This window comes from Camelus bactrianus, chromosome 1, assembly GCF_048773025.1.
Source record: "Camelus bactrianus isolate YW-2024 breed Bactrian camel chromosome 1, ASM4877302v1, whole genome shotgun sequence".
NCBI classification, from domain to species: Eukaryota; Metazoa; Chordata; class Mammalia; order Artiodactyla; family Camelidae; genus Camelus; species Camelus bactrianus.
In genome coordinates this window covers 106526764-106545124 of record NC_133539.1, presented here as the reverse complement: position 1 = coordinate 106545124, position 18361 = coordinate 106526764, and the positions used below count along the sequence as shown (strand labels likewise).

Below are 18361 nucleotides of genomic sequence, written 5' to 3'. Positions count from 1 at the left end.
CTCCGAATGGTGATCTCAAGAGTGACCTCCCTGGCACCAGGACTGACAAGGAAGTCTGACTTGAAAGCCCTGTAGCCCCACTGTAATAAGAGCAGCCAGCAGGGGTTAACAGATCAGGCACTTGCCGTGGGTGTCATCGTTGGAGGAGATGCCTCCAGAAGGGATTTATTATTACCCCCATATGCAGATGGGGAACAGGGGCGAGAAAGAGTCCATAAGTTGCCCAAGATCATGAGAGTCCATGCTGTAGACCCTGTGGCTGGTCAGGTCCCTCTCATGAGGGAGGGGCTGTCCTGTGCTTGAAGGCTCCAGGTGCAGCCTGTGTTGGGCTTTGGCTCTGTTGCCTTTCACTGGTTGGTTGAAGTGCGGGGTGGGGAGCTGCTGGTGCTAATTAACTGACACGTGTCAGAGGCTTTGCAGTGAACAAAACACTTTCACCCAGACAGTTCTTAGGAGTTTCTTCTGCTTCTCTTCCCAGGGAAGAAACTTGAGCTGGCTAACATTTTTGTAAGTCTCCTAGTTTCCTATAAATCGCATGTCCCTGCTGACTAGGGCTGAAAATGTTTCAAGCCATGGTTTTCACCCTCAGCCTGCTTTCTCTTCCCGCAGCCAGTTAGCTTTCCTGTCTGTGGTTTATAGTGTAGTTTGTCCCTTCTCTGCCAGGTTAGGAGGCATGGGGCTTTGATGGTGTGGGGTTTCCAAGGCTGCAGGGTCTGTCAGCCTCTTTGGTGGGGGTAGGGATTGAGTAAGCCAGGTACTCTGATAGAAACTGCCCCCTCTTCTGGTGGCCTCAACATTTCCTTATTGGGGTGGTGTCAAGGCCCTCTGCTGAACCCTTGTGAGGCAAGTGACAGTTTTCCAGGGCTGCCAGCTCTGTTTGTCCTTGCCACAACTTATGTTTTCACCTACCTAAGACATCTTTGTGACAGGTGTAACTTTTATTACCTCTCACCACAGGTATTTCACACTTTCAGTTGATCTGAGCTGCTTATAAGGTGACAAGTCTGTTATCCCTGGGGTTGGTTCTTGAGCTTGAGTGACCACCTGGAACCAGGGAGGACTGCAGGGCTCTGATGGACTGAACTAGCTCCTGGTCCTAACATCTGTCTGAATTGCATGTTGGCCAGCCTGCTGGATTAAGTGACTTCTGGGGGAAATGTGACATCCGTTTTCTATTTCACATCTGGTGTCATCATTGTCTACTAATGAAATGCCTCCAAAGGGAGGGGGCCTCCTTGCAAGCAATTGAAAACATACCTGCTCATGAGCATCGTGTAGTTTGCACAAACCGTTTTTGTGTGAACTAATTGGGAACACATTCTCAAGTGTCCAAAGAGTGTGGTGCATTCCAGAGGCTCTGTACCTGCCAGGCCTGGGGCAGGCATCTGGCAGGCTTGAAGGTACAGTTACCTTTGACTGGGCATGGGAGAAAGGAAGGAGGTGGGTGAGTTCCCTGTGCCCTGGGCATCCAGCAGCCATGCATGGTCTAGAGACTCAGCAGAGAAGTCAAGCTTTGAGAGGAACTTTATGGATGGACTCTGAGGCCTTGCCACCTGTCACAGTCTTGGGTGATGCCACTGGGCTCTGTGGTACTGGATCAGTGGGGATGCTTTCAGCTGCAGATAATAAAACCCAGGCAACAGTGGATTAAGCAGGGCTTTGATCTCCCAAAGATGCTCTCAGCTCTTGTGAAGTCTGTGTACACAGGGATGGAATATGAGTGCCACCTCCAACATACTCTTGCTTAGGACAGGGAGCCAAGAAGGCTGTGTTTAGAGCAATGGTTTTTACCTCCTTGGGCTACCGCCTCTTTAATATGCTAGTGAGAGACCCAGAGAAAAGTTACTTGGATGTATAAAGTTGGGTAAGCAATTTGGGAGATTCTTGGATCTCTGAAAATGAGCCCTGGATCCCAGGGTAGATCCCCGGCTCTACTAACGTTTACTGAGGGACTACTCTGGGGTTCTGTCTTTGCAGCCAGACCAGTGTGCTGTTGTGGTAGAGCTGGTGTCAGGAGTGAGAGTGGAAAGGGTGTCGGTTCTCAGCCTATGAGTTTGAAATCTGTCTTGTAGACCTCTGACCAAGAGGGCAGTGCTGCCACCTCCTGCTTCAGAGGGCAGAGGACGCCGTTGAGGCCGAGGTGGCAGCCACATTGCACTCGTTGGTACCTGCCATGTATCCTTGGTGCCCATCTCCAGTCTTCTACGTAGCATTCCTACTGCTTGGAATGAGGCTGGTCCCGCCTGTTCTGAGACTCCACCCCTGTCCCTCTTGGCCTGGCACCCACCACTTGAGTCCTCCGGCCTGTTAGCTGGTTAGCATGATCCAAGACAGCTTTCTACAGCCCACCCCGTGTAGGGGTCGTGAAGTAGCAAGGGGTATTTAGCTTTTTAACGTCTCCATCATTGTCCTCTAGTATTCTTGATGGCTTTACTAGGTGGGGTCTGCTGATGGCCAGATGGCAGTATATGTCACCGCTGGTTGTGAGGTGACATTCTGGGCCTCAGAGGGACATATTTTCTACAGAGCCTGGCCTCTGGCCACCTAGATGGATAAAACGTGATTTGGATCTGGGTTGTGCTGCTAGTGAGATTCTGGAGCATACCAGGAAGGGATTTGGCTGTGCAGCATATGGCAATAGCGGAGGGAGAGGGGACGGAGGGTTCTGTGCTCTGTTCGGGTCCTCTGACCATAAATAGGGCCTTGGGTGCGACGGGTGCTGCAGGGGCCCAGGCTCCCTGTGTGACTTCCCTGCCCCGCCCTCAGTGTTGTCATGGGGATCAGATGAAATACACAGTTAAGAACAAGTTTGGAAGACCAAAAAGGGCTGTGAGATTTAAAAGCATTATTGTCATTCAAGCTACCTTCAGATAACAGAATCAGAGACCTGGAAGGGGCCCCTGGAGCATTCTGAGACTCCACCCCTGGCCCTCTTGGCCTGGGGTCCAAGGTCTCCTGGGTCTCAATTCAGACACAGGAGAGTGCCTTTCTCAGGGTGGTGAGGGAGATGGTTTTAGGTGGGACACATTTTAATGGTTATATACTTATTTATATGTATTATAAAACTACGGGCATTGTGTCAAACCTGGGTTTTTCTTATGAATATTTTGCTCAGATTAAGACTAAATAAAGATTTTAAGTGAAAAAGTGTGGTGATTTTGAAGGCAAAGATTAAGCCAGTAATAGTTCAGTAGTAGGCAAATATGGCCCAAATAGGAAAATGACCCCTTGAATAAAGACTAGGAAACTTTCAACAGGAGGTCCCTCCCGTGCAGCCTATGAGGGGTGGGGCTTAGCTGGACCCTTCTGGAGACAGGGAGCCTACTGCCCCTGAAATCAGTCCACCCTATTTGGTTCATCCTTGGAAAGCTCTTTCCTTCCCCCCTTAACCTGTCCCGCATGAACCTTGATAAGCATGCTTCTCTCCAACACGAGCAGCTCTGCTTTCTCCCAACTGCTGCTCAGGTGACGTGTCTAGACGTCTAGATGCCCGTCCTCCCTTCCTCCCTCCCTCTCTCCCTTCTCTTCCCTCCCTTCCTTCAGTGAAGACTTGTGGGCTGGACTGGGCTAGACACACTGCATTCGCCATCTCTAAGCCTCACAGCGGTTTTACTGTTAGTCCTTTGCAGATGTGGAAACTGGGGCTCAGGGTGGCTAAGTAGGCTCCTTACAGCCATGGCCTGAAGGAAGCAGAGCCTGGGAGGAGTCTGACCAAGATCTGTCTGGTCCTGGAGCACATGCTCCATCTGCTAAATGGTGCTGCTCCCAGAACTGGTGACCAAAGTGAGCCGTCCCTTCTCGCCTGGTGCTGTGAGACACAGCCCACCGGGGGTCTGACCACAGGTAATCAGTGATGCATTGGAGGGAAGGCCTCATGAGAGGGGACAGGGCAGCTCACGCTCGGAGACTTTGGGAGACAGCAGAAGTCATGGAAGGGCAGGCGCTGCTGTTGACAAGAGGGAGCCTAGGTGGGACAATGGTTTTCCCCAACTCTCATCAGTCTCATAGTCAACCAGGAACCCCTCCATCATTCATGCATTTGGTATATTTTTTAATTTTGAAAACTGTAAAGAACAGCAATATAAAGGATAATATATAACAAACACCATGTACCCATTACCCCAATGAGCAGATGTGGCCCTTTTGTTGGCACTTGATCCTTCCCATGCTGGGCAGGGCTTCAGGCCAGCCTTCCCATGGTAGGCAGGGCTTCAGACTATCCTCCCATGGTGGGCAGGGCTTTGCAGGATCCTTCCCATGCTAGGTGGAGCTTCAGACTACCCTCCTCATGGGGCCTGGCTGGCTGGGCCTGCCCTCAGCCTCCAGCCGGCTTCTGGAGCCTCGTGCCTGAGTTTCCATGTCCTTGCTTCTTTAACTCCACATCCCCAGGGAATTCAAAGACAATGCCACCTGGGTCTCCATTTGGGTTGATGATAGATGCTTTTGCTTCCTGAGCCCACACTGGGAAGGGATGAGTGTACGTCTGTGGATTTAACCTTTTTCAAAAAGGACCTCCACCCGCACACACACCTGCTTGATCACTGTGGGTTCAGGCCCTTCTGTGGAGTGTACAGAACTGAACTGTACCTTAAATGGCAAATGTATGTATTTGGAAAAGAGAGAGAAGAAACATGATTTTCTTTTTATAATTAGAGGACAACAATTTGCTAAGCAGCTCATCTTCAATGATCTTGAGCAAAATACATTTTGTGTTCTAAAGTACAGAATGACATTGAAGGAAGGAAGGGCAGAGTCCAGTGCAGGACCTCTCTAACCCTAACGTGGCCTTGCCAGCTCTCCCTTTCCTCGGCTTTCTCTGGCAGAAGGTGTCCCAGGTGCCTGGTCCCGGGTCCTCCTCTCTGCCAAGCTCTCCAGTTGCAGAGGAGGAAGGCTCTTCATGCTGACAGGAGGCAGGAGCCGGTTTCTCACCCAACTGTTTGGAGCCTCTTCCTTCCCACCCCCTGACTGAGTCCCACGCTGGAGCCTGATGTGGCCCATTTGCATGTAGCTTGGGCTTGAGTGAGGACAGCTAGCAAAGCACCGCTTTTAAAGCTGTGCGGAAAAGATAAAAAACCTCCTGGAAAAGCCATGCGTACTTGGGCAGATTCCATTTTCAGGGAGCCACTGTTGGGGACAGCTTTGAACTAGTTTCGTAATAGAATGCAGGTACCTGAGGCAGTCCCCAAGTCCTCTTTACTAAATGGTGAGAACAAGTCAAAGTGCTTACTGTCCCCGAGTTGCCGACAAAGGATAACGTCGGTGTCCTTTTCCCTGAATCGATGGAGATGGTGCGGAAGCTGGCAAGGGCTGGGAGCCCAAAGACCTCAGGAGGATCTGCTTTGTTGGGGTTTGTCTTGCAATAGAAATGATCAGAGACTGTGCCAGTGAAGGCAGTTAAGCATATTATAAACCAATTCCTGTTTGTTTATGCAGAAATTACACACACATGTCATGTTGACTGCCTACTTTTTAAAGAAAAGTTTTGGTTTAAAAAGAATCTGCTATACATACTGCATGTTAGGCTGTCCCTACTATCTCAACTGCCCAGAATAAAAGTAAAAATATCTGTAGGCACGTGGAGCTGTGTGGAGACGGCTGAAGGTGTGTAGAGTTGGGAAGACCCACCCACTCCTTAGGACTGACCATTTTGGAGAGGGGGGTCTGGGGACCCCAAAGCATTATGTATTCATTTCAAAACCAAAATTCATTTTAACTCAGTTCAGGGTTTTTTTTTTTCCCTTTTCTTTTCTTTTCTTTTTATCCTTGAGAACTTCAACCCCTTCTTGAAAAGTCCCCTTTTTAGATGACCCACAGATTCACCCCTTTATATTTTTGTTCCACTGGAAATGGAGGTCCCAAAGAAGAGACAGAGGCAAACCCATCTTTCCTGGCGAGTACCATTCTCTTACAAGGAGGCTCAGCAGCTCAGAACAGCATCCATCCTGTTCTTCTTTCAATGCCTGCTTTATTGTAACCGGAGATGATGGGAAAGGGTGGAGCCACTGTCCCAGAGCCTTGGGGGCATATATTAAAAAATAACTTCTATGAGATATGCCTTCTCCGCTGTCCCTCCACACCCACATTCCTCAGGTTGAGAGTCCCCAGGCAGCAGAGCCAGGAAGGCCCAGCGCTCATCACATGCTCCGCACACCCATTCTCTTCCCGCCAAGGAAGCCAGGCCCTGGGTGCCCTGCTGGTGCTCCAGGAGCTAAGGTCAGCTGGCATGGGAGCCTCCCCAGCCACCCCCACTCGGTGACCCCCCCAGCCCCACCCACCCGTTGTGGCCAGTGGCCCGAGTCCACTTATCTGGGGCTGGGTGGGTGTTTCCTGCATGTTTGAGATTTTAAGGAGGAAATCAAAATAAAGAAACAAAGCCTTTGTTTTACTTCTGGGCTGAAACTGGGGACGGCTGGAGGGACGGAGGGGGAGCAGGAGCAGGTCACTTGGCATGTCAACAAAATAACCATACAGGGGCTTTTTTCTACTTAGGGTTGGTGTGAGTGAGTAGGAAAGCTGGGTGGAGGCTGGGAGAGCCTGTGTGGAAAGAGGAAGGAGAGGGCCCCGGGCAGGGTCCCCAGCAAAGGTCCGGGACCACCAGCAATCGAGGGCAACCTCAGTCCTTCCTCTCTTCCCCGGAAGACCCACAGGAGCGTGGAAAGGGCATAGACCTCCTGCTCCAGGTTCTGCCCCCATCTGTCCTTGTGTGACCTTGGGCAAGTCCCCCCTCTGCCATGGGCCTCCTTTGCTGTGGCTGTCATAGGGGACAGTACTGCAGTAGCACAGAGGTCCCAGCCACCCTCTCCCCCTTTCTTCTCTAGTCCAGTTATGCTGGATCAGATCCTCATACCACATATGTGAAAATGAGGAGATGCTCTCCCCAATATTTCTTTCTTCCCTCTAAATTTTCTCCTTGTGGAAGTTCTCTGAGTGTATCTTTTTTTTTTTTTTAAGATTACCCAAGCATTGATGGAAACTCCAGAAGCCCAGTGCTTCTGGAGATTGCAGGGTAGAGACCATGCCTGCTGGCCATCTGGATTCCAGGCTTGGCGGCCACACTGCAGGGTACAATAGGCGTGGCTTCCTCATTCCCCAAGCCCCACTGAGCCATGGCTGTTGTATGTACCAGGCTTCACCAAGGGCCTATATCCTTGGTGAAGAGGGAGCTGCCCATGGCTCAGAATGGGGTAGGAGTTAAAACTGGGCATCAGACACCCTTCCCTTGCCTGCTCACTCCCTGGGAGACTTTCTCCCCGGCTCTCTGTCTCCTCAAGCCTAGTTTACTGCCATTTTCCAGGGCCTAGTTTTCCTGGACACTTTCCTCCAGAACTTCTGAAAACTCCAAATTTCCATTACTTTTGACTACAGAGGAGTAATGACATGTAGACCAGGTTGTAAACCTACCCTTTTACCCGTGAAAAGAGCCATTGAAGAGCTCATCTGAGCAAGAGATATGCACTCCAGTCCTGCGCCTTGACCTTCCTTAGGAACCACAGCAGGAGCTATGGGATTGTCACTGTCACTGTTCTGAGCCAGGTCAAAGTCTGAAGTCAGTCCTTTCCCAATGATCAGAACAAACCCAAGTGCTAATTCTTTTTTCCTTCGTATTAGAACAAACAGTTTGCAGAGTAGCTGTGAGGATTAGAGCGGATGTAGGTCAGGATATTTACTGAGCATCTTCTGGGTGCCAGACTTGTCCTGGGCTCCGGAGATGCAGTGGAGAATAAAACAAGAGGACAGGCCCTGCCCTCCTGGAGCTGGCAGTCTAGTGGGGAAGACACATTACGTCATGGACAATTAAGCAACTCAGTGCAGCATGCCAAGTACTGTCCAGACAGCTGGGTGTCTTGGGATAGCAGAGCAATGACCTCACCTAGTCCAACGGGAGTCAGATCAGGGGAGTATAGGTAAGTGCTTGGCACACGGTCAGGACGTGATAAGCTGGCATGCTACTTATCAGCCCCGGCCACCCGGCTCAGCCTGCTTGCACCTCCAGCTGGTTGCTGCTACCCACCCACCAACAATAGTTTTGCACAGAGAGGTTCATACATAATTTGTCCAAGGTCACAGAGCTAGGAAGTGGCACAGCCAAGATGCAAAACTGGGCCCGTTGGGCTCATTTCCATGCTCCTCACATCTGCCCTGCCTTCAGCTTTACCCTCTGGGCTCGTCCCTATCAGATGAGCTATAGGGTGGGATGTCATTCGGCAACTTCCCCCTTTCTTTGCACCCCTGAAACAAGCCAGCACAGATTGTGGGTTGTGATCCTCCGGTCACCAGGAATAAAATATGCTTCCTTGCTGAACCCTGGGATGGCCCAGCAGCAGAAGCAGTGACCCTTCAGTCCAGCTGAGTGGTGAGGTCCTCTCTGCAGAGTGGGCTGCACTGAGAGCCTCGTGCGCTGAAGGAGGTGATTCTGAGGGGTCCTCCTCCCCTGTCCTGAGTGCTTTGGGGCAGCCTGGAAAGCAGCCTCCATGTGACCCCAGGCTCCTTTCTGTGCAGTTTGGTGGAGGGGGCACTGGCAAGAGTTCCCACGACATATTGATGATGATGATGAAGACGATGACAGTAATAATAGCAAACACTTTCTGTGCCAGGCACTGTTCCAGGCACTCATGTATATTAGCACATTCTGTCCTCAGAACAACCCTGTGAGGCGGATACTGCTGTTGATAGGTGAGGAAACTGAGACAGATAGGTTTCGGGGGAGGCTGGGTATAGCTCAGGGGTAGAGCACATGCTTAATATGTACAAGGTCCTAGGTTCAATCCCCTGTACCTCCATTAAAAATTTTTTTAAAGAAAACCACGTATGGGTTGAGCAATTTGCATAAGGTCATGCACCTAGCAGAGGGGTAAATGCTTTGATTCATGACTTTTTATCAAAGTGCTGCATGTAGGAAAAAGAGAGGTGGGAGACCACCCCCATCCCCCGCCCCAGCCAGTGGTGCCTTCTCCTGCCCCTTTGCCCCCTGGGAACGGAGCAGGTCTGTGTGCTCTGCCCTGTGCCCCCTCCCCACCCAGGGCTCCCTGTCTGGCCGAGCTGGCTAGGAGAGCAGGAAGGATGCAGCAGCTGTATTTAGCGCGTGGGGAGAGAGATGTGAAAAGTGGCCTCCTGCCCTTCAGCTGAGTGAGCTTAAAATCTGGACTTTGGAAGGGACCCTGAGAAGCTGCCCCTCCCTGCCTCCAGCCCGGTTCAGCCCCACCACGAGCCAGGAGGCTGGACCTTCCCCCCTGGTTCCACTTCCCTGGGCTTTCTGTTTGCCAAGGAAAACCCCCCACCTCCCGGGCTGCTCATTGCCATGCCTGACTCGTGTTCAGGAAGTTTCCCTTTTATTTTGCTCCAGACTTTCTCTCTGCAGTCGGCTTACTCTTTGAGAATGGGGATTGGCTCGCCTCTCCTCACCTCCAGGGAGGGCCTAGATCCTGTTTCTTTCTCATTACTGGTCCAACATAAGATTTTTCACATTTTTCCTTTATGATGCTTAACATTTTGAGTATCAATGGGGGAAACAAAGCAGTAGTCATTTTTTCCCCTTTTTTAAGTTGAAGTATAGTTGATTTACAATTTTGGATTCGTTTCAGGTGTACAGCATAGGGATTCAGTTATACTTGTACATATATGTATTCTTTTGCAGATTCTTTTCCATTGTAGGTTATTACAAGATATTTAATATAGTTCCCTGTGTGATACAATAGATCCTTAATGTTTATCTGTTTTGTATATAATAGTATGTATATGTTAATCCCAAACTCCTAATTTATCCCTCCATCCATCTCTTTCCTCTTAGGTAACCATAGGTTTTTTCTATGTCTGTGAGTCTATTTCTGGTTTGTAATAAGCTCAATTGTGTCTTCTTTTTAGATTCCACATATGACATACCATATGATATTTACCTTTCTCTGTCTGACTTACTTCACTTAATATGATAATCTCTAGGTCCATCCATGTTGCTGCAAATGGCATTATTTCATTCTTTTTTAATGACTGAGTAATATTTCATTGTGTATATATATCCATCTTCTTTATCCATTCATCTGTCAATGGACATTTAGATTGTTTCCATGTCTTGATTATTGTAAATAGTGCTGCTGTGAACATTGGGGTGCATGTATCTTTTCGAGTTATAGTTTTATCTGGATATATGCCCAAAGCTGTGGTCATCTTTGAACCAGCCCTTCTGCCCTGTCCTCCCCGGGCTCTGCTGTGCTCCTCAGATGGGCTGTGTGCCCTCCCTCTCCCACTAAAGACTAGACTGGGGAGTCTCCAGGCTGAGTAACCCCTGCTGCTGTTCCTCAGAGTCACTTCCACTTCTTTTAACCTTAAGCCTCTGTGGCCAAAGCCAGGCCAGGCCAAGGCTGTGCAGAGGGTTGTCTGCCTTGGAGCAGCCACACCCCTTGATGCTGAGTGGTGTCACGTGGGTGCCGCACCCATGCTCAAGGTGGCCAGGGTGGCAGCAGGTATCCTTATGGGTTAGGTACCCCCAGAGGGGGTGGTTTTTTTGGCTTATATAATGTATAAAACTTTTTACTTTGTAGCCAACATTTAAAAAATCAGTTTCACATAAAAATTCAGATTTCTGTCTACTCTAAAAATTTAGACTCTGGCAACCCTATTGCAGATATGCTCCTACTGCAACAGTCAGTTGGTGGAGGTGACAGTGGCCTCCCGTTTACCACAGGCCCCTCTGCTCCCTATTGCATGTTCCCATCCCCTCTCTCATTTATCGACCTGGCCTCTGCCAATATGTGAATGTGGGATGTCCTTTTGTCTCCCGAGTCCCTTTTTCTGCTACTGCAGAGTAAAGCAGTTGAGGTGGTGGGTCAGCCAGGACGTGTAGGCTGGAGTTGAGCCATTCAGCACTGGCAAAAAGTATCTGTCTCATGGGCAGGGGACTGCTGATGCAGAGGGAGGCCTGCCCCTGGCATCCAGGCCTTCCCTTTGCTGGTTGTCACCATCTCTGCCCTTCTCCTGGGCCACTTACCTCCTGGGCTGGTGTGAGGCCATGGGTTCTGTGAGACAGCCACTCCGGGCTGGGAACCCACACACCCATCTCGGAGGGAAGACAGGATGAGAGCGTTTGCCTTGCTGCCATCAGGAGGCTCTGGGGGCCGGGATGTGGCACCCCCAGCCCGAAGCACGGATGGTCAAGGAGCTGGGCCCTGGGAGCTACGGGGGGCTCAGCGTTTTGGGAGTGTGTGTGGCAGGGAAGGACACCCTCATCACCACTCCTCCTGCTGAGCTGGGGCCCAGGTATGTCCAGGGGGCTCCCTTGTGTGGGCCACCACTCCACTCCTCTATGTGATCCATGGGCACAATGCCCACACTACCCCCACCCCACCCCCCAGCAGAATCCCAACTGGCTCCCAGCATCAGCCCTGCATTTTGGAAATGCAGGCAGTGGACACCGGGAGCATCTCTGCAGAAGGAGGTGCCAGGGCTCTAGTGGGACCCTAAGATGAGGAAGATGAGGTGCAGCCCCGAGCCCACCCGAGCGAGGGGAACATGACAGTAAAACAAGTCCCTGTTCCTAGAGTTGAAGGGAGAAGGGGAGAACCCGCTCCCACGAGGAGGCAGTGTGGCCATGTGGCTGAGCTAGGAGCACGTGGTCACTTGATGGAAATGCGTGGCCTGGACAACCATGGAACCCCAGTGACCTCGGGCTAACAGTGCCTTCTGGGTGACAAGTCAAATGGAATAGTGGCTGCAAAGCGCTCTGGCTGCCATCCGCCACCTGGCTGGCGCTCTGTAGAAACAGGCAAGGCAGCTAAGTGGAAGGAGACTGGGAAGTAGGAGGCCGGGGAAGAGGGGATGTCTTCGGGAGGCTAGGGGAACAGGAAGGGAATGTTTTCATGGGCCGAGAAGAGGTGGAAAGGCGTGAGGTGGACACCATTCATCGGCAGACTCCGTGGGGCCCTGATGAATTGGGTACCACTCCGGTCCCCAAGAACACTGTACTCGGCATCAGTGGGTGAGAGGCTGCATGAGCAGGAAGGGGACAGGATGCCAGGGGCAGCTCAGGGAGGGCCTGCAGTGCCACGGTCAGTTGGTGGGGAGAGCTTCGGGCTCCCCTGGCCAGCTTTCTAGGAGGGGTACTGTGCCTGAGGGGCTGAGGGGTGACAGTGCTGGAGTTGGGGGGAAGGCAGTGCCGGTGGAGGGGGACCAGGCAGGAGGCAGAGCCGGGCCACTGAGGCAGATGTGCCGTGAGCGCAGGGTTGTTAGGCCTTGGCCTAGGATTTGAGGTGAAGGGATGTCAGAGCTGGTCGGGGAGGAAGATGAGAGAGTAGCTGTGCAGGTGGATGGGAAAGCGGGTCTGGTGGGGGGTGCTGGGGAGTGGTGCTGGCTGGAGCCTGAGCAGCCCCAGGAGGAGATGTGAGGAGGTGAGGGCTCACATGGAGCCCCTCCCCTGGGCATGGGCCGAGGGGGCAGCTGAGTCAGAATGGGGATAGCAGCCTGCCAGTCTTTGGGAGCCTGAGGGCCTCACTTTGGGGAACCCCAGAGTGTTCAGAAGCTGACCCTCCCCAGGAGGGTGATACCATTGTGACTTTCCCGATGGGCATGCAGACTCCTGCCTCGGGCTGCGAAGCTCTCCTCAGCCGGGTGAGACTGCCCAGCACTAGGAAAATATGACTAGGCCCCCAGGACTGAGAATAAGAGTTTAAACATAAAGCCACTTCCTCCTCTCTGCCTCTAGCTGCCACTCCGGAAGCTGTGGGCCAGGCGTCAGTCCTGCCCCTCACCCATGGACTGAGTTCACTCCATCCTCCCTATGGTGGGGGATGTGGGGACACTGGGGTTGGGGGAACCTCAGCCCGTGAGGACTTGGGCCTGTGAGGGCCCAGTGGCCAGGTGGCAGCACCCCCGTGGCCTGGAGATGCCAGTGGAGCACATTGTTCTGAGGGGTTGTGTGGACCCTGAGACACTGAAACCCTCCGAAAGCCTCCCAGACCCACCTGGTGCCCTGGACTAGCTGGGGGGGTGAGTGGAGCAGAGTTTTAGTTTTTTTTTTTAATTCTTATTTTTTATTGAAGTGTAGTCAGTTTACAAGTTAGTTTCAGGTGTACAGCAAAGCGATTCAGTTATACATATACATCTATTTTATATATATATATATATATATATATATATATATGTTTTTTCAGAATCTTTTCCATTACAGCTTGTTACAAGAAATTGAATACAGTTCCCTGTGCAGTACAGTAGGTCCTTGTTGATTATCTATTTTATATACAGTAATGTGTATCTGCTAATCCCAACTGAGTTTTAGTTTTTAGTTGTCAGGTCTGGGTGCCAAATCCCAGCTTCGCCCTTTTCCATCTGTGCCCTCAGGCACATGCCTTCACGTCTCTGACTCTGCTGCCTGCTGGTCGAAAAGGGGAACCAAATGCCACCCCACATAGTTCTCCCTTGAGGCCGTGGTGGCTGTGCCCATTCCACCTGCGTGACCTTCCTGCCGCCACCTGAGCCTGCAGACCTTTCCCGTCTGCTCCCCTCTCCTCTGAGCTTCTGGAGACTTGAGTTTGTCCTGTGCAAGTTGTCCAGTCTCCACTGGGCTTTTCTGGCTGGTTAACTTCACGGCAGTCATCAGAAAGAGTTGTGGGCCTGATGGATTGGGCCACCTTCCAGCAAGCCTGCAGGGCACGCCTGTGGGGAGAGGGGATCAGAGGTCGTGTGGGCCCCCTGTGCTCCCCCCAGCCTCACCCTGCAGCCCCGGCACTTGTTCCTTCGTCATTTGATGCTGTTGAGCAGCTGCCGAGTGCCAGGCACTGTGCTTAGCTCTAGGGATACAAAGATGAACATCTCTAGTTGTCAGGGAGCCAACAATAGGTCCTCCCTGCTCCCTGACCACCCTCACCCCACCCCCACCACACACGTCATGTATTCTGCACTCGAGTCACAGAGTATTGCTGGCAGCACTTGGCATCTCCTTGGTTCACACCTCCGTGCTTTACACCTTTGCAACTTCTCGTCCTCCCCTGGGATTCACTTGTCCCTGTCATTCACCTTAGCTGATACCTACTTGGCTTCCAAGACTCCATTTTGGCATTGCCTCCACCAGGAAGCCTTCTGCAGTGTCCCCAGGCTGGGTGAGATGCCCCCACACCGCTGCTCCCCTCATGCTCCCATTTAGCCTATGTTCTGTAACCCTCTGCCTGCTCCTCCCCCTATACATGCTGTGAACCCCAAGGTAAGGGGCTGGGGCTCATTCATCTCCATCTCCCCAGGCCCCAGGCCCCAGGCCCCAGGCCCCAGCACACTGGAGATGCTCTGGGAACATTTACTGGATATGCAAGTCTCCTGGCGCTGAGAACTCTGTGTGCATGGAGGGAAGAGTGGCCTCATTGGTGGCCTGTCCACTGTCCTCCTGGATCATTTTCCTCTGGGCTCAGTTAAAACTTGGTCCTTTTTCATGTCATGTGTCCTGTTAGGTTTTCTTTCCAAGGATAAACCCAGCAAACCAGTAGAAACCCAGAGAGAGAAAGAGGCTAGGTTTTATGATGGAGAGTGCTTCTGGATTTAAAGTCCAGAGAGGGAAACTGTATTTAATTATGAGTTCCCAGCAATTTGGTATCTGCCTTGGTCTATTCAGTGAACGAGCATCTCCTGCATATTTGAGGAAATGCCTTTGACGGGCTTAAATCTCCTCCATTGTTGGGTCAATGGCATTCGGGGGCTTGCTGTCCTACAGCACTGCTGCAGGGATCCTGCCCCACAAGGCAGAATGGGGGAGCTGAGACCAGCACGCATGTGAGCAGGAGAGCACTCCAAGGAGGGAGTAGTGAGGGGTTGAGTTCTGTTGAGTTGTCATCTGTGAAGCAGCCAGTTTGCAGGCCACAAGCTCAGGAAGAACTCTGGAGAGCCTGGAGGGCTCTCTGCAGGAGGAGGGACTTGGGATGGACTTCAAAGGAGTTTGGTAACGACCAGATGTTTATTGAGTACTCTATGGGCCAGACACGAGGCCAAGCAAATAAATGTAGCTATCATGACTACTGTAAGGCATACACTGTCCCTACCTTTACAGTAGAGAAAACCGAGGCACAGAAGGCAAGAAACATGCCTAAGGAAGCAGCTGTGTGAGTTCATAGCTCAAGCTCCTTGGTGAAGAGTTCCAGGGAGGGGCTGGCCCCAGGCTGGGCAGGGAGCAGCCTACCTGCAGGACAACAAGGAGATGGGCTGGGGTAGGGGCGGGGACCAGCACAGTGGGGAGGAACCCAAACAGGGGTGCTGGAAAATGAGGTCTTAGAGCCCCCCTGGCGCTCCCACCATGCTGGACACCTGCCTGATCCCTTAGCCTCCTCCCTGGTCCTCAGGGCAGGAGCACTTGGCAGTACCAGACCTGTGTCCTCATTGGCAGACTCTGTCCCAGTTGGGATGGGTGCAGGGACGTGTCTGTTCCCAGTGACTAGTATTCACCCTGGGTACTTCTTAGGCCCTGACCTGCTCAGCTTCTCCTCTCACAGGGGCAGCAGTCTGGCCTTGAAGGCCTCCCTGACTCTGACACCACATCCCTGGCTCACTGCTGACCTGTTCTCAGTGCTTTTGGATCTGCTGCCTCTGGCCTGGCTGAGCCCTGCACCCTCCCACCACCCTGCCAGACACGAGAGGCTGTCTAGCCTGATGAGCTGGCCGCAGGCTCTGGAGCCACACTATGTGGTTTCAGCTCCTGGCACCACTGCTTTCCGGCTGGATGACCTTAGAAAAGGTATTTTACTTCTTTGTGTCTCAGTCTCTTCAACTATAAAATAGGGACAAAGTTATCTCTCACAGGGTTGTTAGGCAAATTCAAAGTTAATTTGATAAAAATCTTCCAACAGCACCAGACACATTGCGTAAATGAAGGGCTTCTATTATTTTTAACATGATCACTGTTGTAATCATCACAGCAGGTCATTTCTGCACACCTCCTCTGGGACTCAGTGCTGGGTCGTGCTTGGCTCAGCTCCAGGCTCCGTCAGGTGGCACTCACACACTAGCAAGTAAGACCCAAGTGTTAACAGTTGTGATATAGGAAGCATGTGGTACTTGGGGTTTGTGACTAAGGCCAAGGACATTTTGTCCCTGGCTTACTTCAAGCTTTGGCCCTTGGTTGGATCTCTGAATTCCTGTCTGATCATTTCTGCTCTGCTGCCAGCAGTCCAGGTGTAATCCTGGCAGAGGAGCTTGGATTTGATGGGGTAGAAAAGTAGGGGCTGATGTATTAAACTACCTGATGTTTACTGAGCATGCCCTATGGGCCAGACACCACGCCTAGCAAAAGATTGGCTAACAGAGTTCTCCAGAGAGAGCCAGGCAGGCTCCCCTGAAGGTCCCCTGAAGGTCCGGAGCCCTTCCCATGGAACAGGCTGGCCAGGAGGTGGGATGTTTTGGAGGGAACCTAAGGAGCAGTGGGTTAGATCTGGGATGCCAAACAAGTTTCCTCTCTGGACCAGTCACCTGGTTCTGGCTGCCAAGGGTGCTGCATTGAAAAGGGTTCTAAGACTGAATAGGAAAGAGGACCATGATGGACTGATGTCCACCATGGCTCTGGGAATGGGAGGGACAGCACCCTTGCCACCTACTTACCATCTAGACCTGATGATGTTTAAGGTCCTGTACAGCAGAAAATGACACAACACAGTTCTTGCTAATGAAGTGAGCTGAATGCACTGGTGGCTTCCTGGAGGAGCTGGGTGAGGCAGTGACAGTTCTGGGTTTGGATTAGCAAAGATGGGAGACAAAAGGCTGGAGCAAAGTCTGGGGAGGGGAGAGTGGATCCTTAGAGATGCCAAGTGGCTGAGACCCCTGGCGGGGCTGCACACCATTTATGCCTAGCCTGCAAATCAGCAGCCCTAGGGAAGCTGCCCATTTCTGGGAATTGTGCAGAAGGGAAGGGCAGCTCCTGGAATGCAGAGCCATTTCCTCCACAGGGGTTGGGTCACTCCCCCAGTGTATCCTCATCCCCCTGAGCTGGGCACACCCAGACATCACACAGATGAGATTAGCTTCCCAGGGCTGATTCAGCTCAATGTTTGTAAAGTCCTTTCACTCTCCAAAGAGCTCCATTAGTGAATGTGCCCCCTTCTTCCAGCTTTATTTACCAAACAACTTGTAGTTCGACTGATGGGCGAGGGGGGGTCTTTAAAATGATTAGTATAGCAATAGAGAAGCAAAAAGCAGTGACCACTAAACCTTCAATTAAATTGGTATCATCTTTGGAGAGGCTTTGGGCTGACCACTAAGCGTTTGCGTCTGTTACTATATTGGGTCCTCTGGGGTGCAGGGGCCCTTAGGGCTGTGGATGGGGCAGGCAAGGGACTCCAATCTCTGAAATGTACCACGTTGGAAGGAGACCAGGGACCCAACTACTTTGCATATTAGTACAGATATGACCTTACTGGGGGGACCTTCCAGTTTTTTCCCCCACTCAGGCCTTACACAGTCTTGAGGATCCTGTTCTGTTTTATAGACAGGGAAACAGGCCACTGGAAGTTAAGAAACTTACTCCAGGTCACACAAGGAGTCCGTATTAGAGACAAAGTGGGGGAGCTCAAGCACTCTGGCTGCAGAGTCCAAGGCTATTCTGACCCCACCCCCACCCCAAGCTGCCTCCCTGAAAACAGAGGGGACTTTGCGTAAGACTTCTCAGGAGGTATCAGGACCTCCCTCGAAGCACATTTGAAAATTGCTGGGTGAAAAGGTTATTCTGGGGTAATGGGTCCACCTAGCACCCCACATCCTGGGGGCATGAGCCTGCCCCTGTTAGAAGGGTGGGTGTCACTCCCTGCTTCTTGGCCCAAGGGAGGGCTGGGTGGGTGGAAGGCTGCTTTGGGCAGCATCAAGTAGTCTGTCAGTGAATACGCCCTGAGGCTCCCACATGTTGGGCCCTGCCTGGCCCTGTGAGAGGCAAGGGAATGAGGAGACATGGCTTTTGTCCTCGTGGAACTTCCAAGTTGCTGGGGGAGGTGAATCTGCCATTCAGGAAACAACTCCAGACCAGGCAAGGTGATGCTGACCGTGGGGAAAGAAAGGGAACGAGAAACCAGGCAGCCAAAAAGCTTATTTCTCAACGGGAAGATGCCTAAAGTTTTCGTATACACGTTATTAAAATCTTCGAGACAGGGATATTTGCCTTTTAGGAAGACGTTTCCAGTATGAGCAGGGGTTTGGGTTGCTGTGAACTGGGAGGGGCCTGGGAGCCGTGGTTGCCATGGGAACCAGCACTTGGCTGCTTTCGCCGCCCTGTGGCTTCTGTTCCAAAAGTTGGTTTCTGAGTGGAGCGGGCTGCCTGGAACCTCAGAGCCATTTCCCATGGAAACAATGTTCTAAATGATGGGTGACATTCCCACACAGGCTTATTTAGTCCGACTGCAAGGGAGCTGAGGTG

General features: G+C 51.7%; 1 protein-coding gene across 5 annotated transcripts in view; it reads left to right on the top strand.

The window, feature by feature from the left end:
* The window catches only part of MRAS (muscle RAS oncogene homolog), a 56040-nt gene that overhangs the window by 1596 nt on the left and 36083 nt on the right, over positions 1–18361 (top strand). The gene's annotated exons all lie outside the window — the stretch shown is intronic.